The following is a 7,390-nucleotide window of genomic DNA, read 5'->3' as shown; positions in this document are numbered from 1 at the left end:
AGTCCATAGTCTCTCATGCTTCATTCCCCCTTCTGATTACCCCCCCTTTCTTTATCCCTTTCTTCTCCTACAGATCTTCCTAGTTTTTATGTTCCATAGATCAGAGAAACCATATGATAATTTTCTTTCTCTGCTCGACTTATTTCACTTGGCATTATCTCCTCCAATGCCGTCCATGCTGCAGCAAATGTTGAGAATTCGTTCTTTCTGATAGCTGAGTAATATTCCATTGTATATATGGACCACAGCTTTTTAATCCAGTCATCTGTTGAAGGGCATCTCGGCTCCTTCCACGATTTAGCTATTGTGAAAAATGCTGCTATGAACATTGGGGTGCACATGGCCCTTCTCTTCACTACGTCTGTATCTTTAGGGTAAAGTGTTTTTGTGTTATTTTGGTAAATACCCAGCAGTATGATTACTGGATCATAGGGTAGTTCTATTTTTTTTAGTTTAATTAATTTTTTGAGTTCTATTTTTAATTTTTTTAATTTTTCATACTATCTTCCACAGTGGCTACACCAGTTTGCATTCTCACCAACAGTGCATGAGGGTTCCTTTTTCTCCACACCCTCAACAACACTTGTCATTTCTTGTGTTTTTTTTTTTATTTTAACCACTCTGACAGGAGGGAGATGATATCTCACTGTGGTTTTGAATTGCATTTACCCGATGATGAGTGATGTTGAGCATCTTTTCATGTGTCTATTGGCCATCTGTATATCTTCCTTGGAGAAATGTCTGTTCATGTCTTCTGCCATTTTTTAAATTGGGTTATTTGCTTTTTGGGTGTTGAGTTATATCAGTTCTTTACATATTTTGGATACTAAACCTTTATTGGATATGTCATTTGCGAATATCATATCCCACTCAGTAGGTTGTTTTTCAGTTTTGTTGATTATTTCCTTCACTGTGCAGCAGCTTTCTATTTTGATGTAGTTCCAATAGTTGATTTTTACTTGTGTTTCCCTTGCCTCAGAACACATATCTAGAAAAATGCTGCTATGGCTGATGTCAGAGAAATTATTGCCTGTGCTCTTTCCTAGGATTTTTATGGTTTCAGGCATCACATTTAGGTCTTTAATCAATTTTGAATTTATTTTTGTGTATGGTGTAAGAAAGTGGTTCAGTTTCATTCTTTTGTATGTGGCTGTGCAGCTTTCCCAACATCATTTGTTGAAGATACTGTCTTTTTCCTATTGCATATTCTTAGATCTTTTGTCAAACATTAATTGACCGTATAATTGTGGGTTTGTTTCTGCCCATTGAAGTCTTTTCAATTCCTCAGTACCTTCTGGAGTACCAACCTTCCTTGTTTGAGAAAATCTAGTAGTTGGCTGATAAAGGTAGCCCATAAATTTATTCCTGAATTAACATTTTTACATATTCCAAAGCATTTATATTTCAAGAATAGGAATTTAGAGAGGCAGTAAGTAATCTCTGGTAATAGATTATTAATAGTGGCATTTCTGGTTGGAGGCAGACACATGGGTAGGGTTAGGAAACACATCAGGTTGGGTGTGACTTCTCTCAGTCTCAAAATAATATGCTTAAACTATTGCCAATTAGTAAATCTAATTCTAGTAGTATGCTATCATTTAATACTCCTCAAAATTATAGCAATGCATTATTTTCCTATCTTGAGCAATAATTTTGACCAAGTGGAAAACTGTCTCAAATTCTGGTGAAGAATTTCTTAGTATTCCTGGACACCAGCATTTCCAGTTGCAGAAAGCAAGACCTCAGCACAGAGCCATTTAACAAGCAAACCCTCCCCTCCCTTAAGGCTCTTCATTTCAGTAAATACCTAGTCCTCATTCAGCACCAGATTCAGGCTGAACTTTGCTATTAGGGATACAGAGATGATTATTGTCCTCCCTCCTCCCACCCAACTTTAGAAGGTGGTCAAATAACCAATTTCCTCCTCAGGCAACTTTCTTGGTAGCTGGGGGAAGATTGGGAAGAAAAAACTCAACCCAGAATTCTTAAGTCTACTGAGAAGGTTCTTTTTTCATAGTCCTGCCAAAACACAATTTCTGGGGGAAGATTGGTCCAAGGGGCATTGCTGACTTCAGCTCCTTTGAAGGTTCCTAAATCCCTGCAGCTGCCTAGGCTGCTTGGTTTCATATGCTATCCCATCTCAGCCACTTTGGAACTGCTTGGGTGGAGGAAAAATCCATCTACACTTGTGGTCAGAGAGATTAAGCAGAGTTGCTTTCAATATACAACATTATGGTGCCACTTGGCAACCATAATATGCAGATAGTGCCATCCTGTGAGTCATGTTCATGTAGCCTACAGCTGTTAATTATGTGTTGTTTCTCGAAAATAAACTAGTAGAACAATAAAGTCTTTATCCTGAAATTTCACAGTAAAAATATTCATTGAGTCATCTTTTACTTAAGGGGAACTTAGTGTCTCCAAATCTGGGGGAATTCAGTGTGCACAAAAAAAAAAACTGATTTGCTCATATCATGAGCAACTTTCCTAGGATGTACATAATTTTACATATTCTGAATAATCTCACATATTTAAGAATTCAATTCTATGTGTGAAGTTAGCAGATTTTTTATAATAATATTTTTTATTATATTATGTTAGTCATCATACAGTACATCCCTGGTTTCTGATGTAAAGTTCGATGATTCATTAGTTGTGTATAACACCCAGTGCACCATGCAATATGTGCCCTCCTTACTACCCATCACCAGCCTATCCCATTCCCCCACCCCCCTCCCCTCTGAAGCCCTCAGTTTGTTTCTTAGAGTCCATAGTCTCTCATGCTTCATTCCCCCTTCTGATTACCCCCACTTTAGCAGATTTTTAAAGCTATTTTATTGCTTCAAATAAGGAAAATGAAATGAATTCCTTTTAACGAAGACAGCAAAATACTTGGCACCCCTTCTTAAAATATTTCCCATGTTCTCAAGTTAAAAATACATCCAAGGAAATGTTCATCATTAATTGAGAATCAGCCCCTCTCTGAGATTTGACAGCTGTACTAGATTCTATGGCTTGATGAAAATCTTTTTCTGCTATTAGAAGGATGTATGTCCCACCACGAAATGAATGTATGAAAAATGTCTCAATCAAAAGAAACATGTCAAGTTTCATCTTATGAAAAGATTTAGGCATGTAAAGGTATTTATCACTTGAATGTCATATAATTTGGTTGACAAAACCCTGGATTTAAAATTTTAAGTCCCCCCCCACACACACACACACTGCTCATACTAACAGAATTGTGTTTAATCAACCACTATCCTAATTTTAACATATACTTGTTAAGAGCACTATCTAAGTCTGGACTCCTGATTTATGTCAGTAGCATATTAACTTATAAAGAAAGGAGCTTTCTCTCTAGACAGCCACAATTCCTTACACAAAACATGCAGCAGTTTCAGTGAACATTTTAACCACTTAAATTTATAAATAGATATTACCTCACTGAGTAATCTCCTTACTGAGAATTTCCATATTTCATAACAATACATCCCTCAAAAGGTAAAATATTAGCAGATTCAGAATTACATTTTGATGGAAGCAGCAGAAATATGCATTGTCATTTTCAATTCACAGAGATTTTTAAGTTCTAGTTTTTAATGTATTAAGAGAAAGCCAAGAACCTTACCCTTTCTACCCAGATATCCTGTAGAGAACTTCAGGCTTGTACAGCTACAAAAGAAAGTAGCATAGTTTATTCAGTAAAACAGGAAAAACAAAACAAAACAAAAACTTTTACCTCTAATGGGAGGTAGAACTCTTCGTTAGCATCACTCAGTTGTTTTGGAAAGGATTCCACTCAGAGGATATTGTGGGCAAAGAAAATTGAAATTTTGGCTTTGATAAATTCAGAATTTCCATGATTTGTACACTCGACCAGGAACAGAGTATCTTATTTTAATTTGCCATGTATTACTATAGTTTTCTCAGTCTATTCCAAAAGTTTGAAGTGCAAAATTCAGCTTAACTGTTAGAATGTCACTTTGCTATTTAAAAATAAAATAAAACATAAGTTATAATGTCTTTTAAATGCTGATTATTTTTTAACAGAGAACATTAAATGTAGCTTTTTATAAAGATTCTGCATTGTCTATCTCTATATTTTGCTCCTCCTTCCCATGACTTCATGCTTCACAGTCTTGGAAATCATCGACTTCTTAGGGGAATTCATTTGTACTACACTGAAGACTATCAGGAGGCTTGCTGAACTTACAGAAGAAACTATTCCTCCAGAGAGCGTTAGATCTCATGGATGCAATGGCTTTTTCTATTAGTGTCCTGAAAGGTCATGCATCTTTGCTATGGTGCTTGGAAAAAAAATATATATGACAAAAATGAAATAAGCTTCCAAATATTTATGCATCTGTCTTTCTCTATCATCATCTTTCTTCTTTTTTATAAACAAAACAAAACAAAACCCTGGTGGTTATGTATGCATGCATGTAAGCCAAATATAACTTTAAGTCTGGCGAAATAGATAAATATTTCCAAGCCTTGTTGGAGCATTTAGATCACCTTGCTATGCTATGCCATATTGTCTGTTTCAAGTGTTAAAGGGTGGTAAAGATAAGAACTTCCTTGGAAATCAAGGCAAACCTTATTGGTTCACCACAATTGAATAATCTTAGGTCACCAGAAAGATTGTGCTTAATGCCTCCCATAAAGATGACTAAAATTCTTCTTTGAGGCATTTTTTTTTTGGATTAAGCATTGCTCTCTTTATACACTTGTTATTGAAAATGCTTTTTTTTAAATTATGTTTAGTTAGTCAACATATAATACATCATTAGTTTTTGATGTAGTGTTCAATGATTCATTAGTTGCTTATAACCCCAGTGCTCATCAAAATGCTAATTTATCACATGATTTTTTTCTTTTTCATATGTATCTTTTTTGCTATTCTTTATTTAAATTCAATTTAGTTAACATGTACTATATTATTAGCTTAAGGGGTAGAATTTAGTGATTCATCATTTGCATATAACACCCAGTGCTCATTACATTATGTGCCCTCCTTAATGGCCATCACCAATTATCTCTTACCCCTACACACCTTCACATTAAATTATTAACACCATATTGGCCATGTGCTGTTTGGGAAACCTTGTTCATGGGTTGAAAAGGAGAAAGCTGCTCAGGAAAAAGTGTTGAAGATTTCAAAGACAAACATTCAGCATTTCATGACCTTGACATTGGTCCCATTAGAAGGATTCACTAACAGCCATTCAACAGCGTTTGGTCTGAAGACATCATTAAATTCAGAAAAAGCAAAGCTTTGAAACCAAAAAGTGGGTGAGATTTTTGGACTACGTCTCATTGATTCCTCCCAAAATGTTACTTTTACTATTGATGCATTTATAGTTTGAGAGTGCAAGATTTTAAGTGGCTGTCTGGGACCTTCTTTTGCTTTTGGCTCTTTTCCTTTCCAGATTATTTTGGACCTGTATATATGGAAGAAAAATCATATGATTATGATATTTATCATAAGCCATGGGGCCTCAATAAATGTTTGGTATGGAAGAATAATGTAAAGAAAGGAAGAAACACTGCATATAATTTTGCAGTGCAGAAGAGTGAATACACAAGACGTGCATGGGAGCTGAAATACAAGCCAAGCAGTGCTCTTAAGCACAGTGCTGATTCACCTGGTGGAGGATGTGTAATTTTCTAACTCACGAAATACAAGTCTTTTAACCAGAGACAATATTAGACTGAAAGGGACACTTTTTAAATAATTTTATAAAGGAATTAGATAGACTAGAGATGGCCCTGATCAAATATATTATCTCTAAAAATCTTCTGAAGGTAGTATACAACTAAATTGGAGAGGAAGTGAGTCCAAAGGCAAGGAAACCATTTAGGAGTATTGTAATAATCTAAGCATGAGTTGATAAGAATTTGGAGTTGGGATGTGTCATGAACAGGCCATAATCAATGGAAAATTGGAGTTGAGAAGGAAAGACTCAATACCAAGAAGACAGATTAGTGGAAAGGAATAGACTGAATTTCTATCCCATCAAAAGGAGGTAGTCAGAAGATGAGCTGCTTTACACTCAATCTTGGCAAAAAGGCCAAGAAGCAATAGAAGATCAGCTGCTTTAAAGAGTAGTGTGATGATCATACAGTAGTGCTGCCTGGCAATGAGACAGAGCAGACAACCACACTTATCTTTTTCCCCACTCTAGTTTCTAGGACATTCAGAGCTGAATTTACTGTTTCCAATTCCTTGTTCCATGTCCCTACCACAATTATCTTCTGTTCTTCCCCCAAATCAGATCTTAATCTCGAATCCATGGGTGGATCTCAGTAGATACGTAAATTCTTTAAATGGTGGGCATATTGTTAACAGATGTTTATTGCTAATTCAATATTTATTTTAACTGTCATATTTTATAATTTTTTTTATAAATTGCTTTCAATTTTGTTTTGGGGGAAATGAGTAGAAGACATAAAGATACGAATAGATAAGATAGATGATAGATGATAGGTAAATAGTTAAGTCCTTGCAGCATTTGGAAGTGAGTAAATAGACTTGGAGTCATCATTTCCAGAATCAAACAAATTAGAAGAAAAGTTCAAATGCAGACTTGATACGTAGAAATTTAGTTTAAGCAGGGGGGAATGGAAATGATGAAAATTCTAAAAAAAAATTGTTTAAAAGTCTCATAAGCGGGGATCCCCTTTCTCCACATCCTCTCCAACAATTGTTGTTTCTTGCCTTGTCTATCTTTGCCATTCTAACTGGCGTAAGGTGGTATCTCAGTGTGGTTTTGATTTGAATTTCCCTGATGGCTAATGATTTTGAACATTTTTTCATGTGTCTGTTAGCCATTTGTATGTCTTCATTGGAAAAGTGTCTGTTCATATCTTCTGCCCATTTTTTGATTTGTTTATTTGTTTCTCGTGTACTGAGTTTGAGTTCTTTGTAGATCTTGGATACCAGTCCTTTATCTGTAGTGTCCTTTGCAAATATATTCTCCCATTCCATGGGCTGTCTCTTAGTTTTTTTGACTGTTTCCTTGGCTGTGCAGAAGCTCTTTATCCTGATAAAGTCCCATAAGTTCATTTTATCTTTTATTTCTCTTGCCTTTGGAGATGTGTCGTGAAAAAGGTTGCTCTGGCCGATGTCATAGAAGTTGTTGCCTATGTTCTCCTCTAGAATTTTGATGGATTCCTGTCTCACATTGAGGTCTTTCATCCATTTGGAGTTTATTTTNGTGTATGGTGTGAGAGAGTGGTCAAGTTTCATTCTTTTGCATGTAGCTCTCCAATTTTCCCAGCACCATTTATTGAAGAGACTGTCTTTTTTTCCACCCGAAGTTTTTTCCTGCTTTATCAAAGATTAGTTGCCCAAAGAGCAGAGGGTCCATTTCTGGGTTCTCTATTC

This window comes from Ailuropoda melanoleuca, chromosome X (assembly GCF_002007445.2).
Source record: "Ailuropoda melanoleuca isolate Jingjing chromosome X, ASM200744v2, whole genome shotgun sequence".
Classification (NCBI taxonomy): Eukaryota; Metazoa; Chordata; class Mammalia; order Carnivora; family Ursidae; genus Ailuropoda; species Ailuropoda melanoleuca.
Note: the sequence above shows the minus strand (reverse complement) of the source record.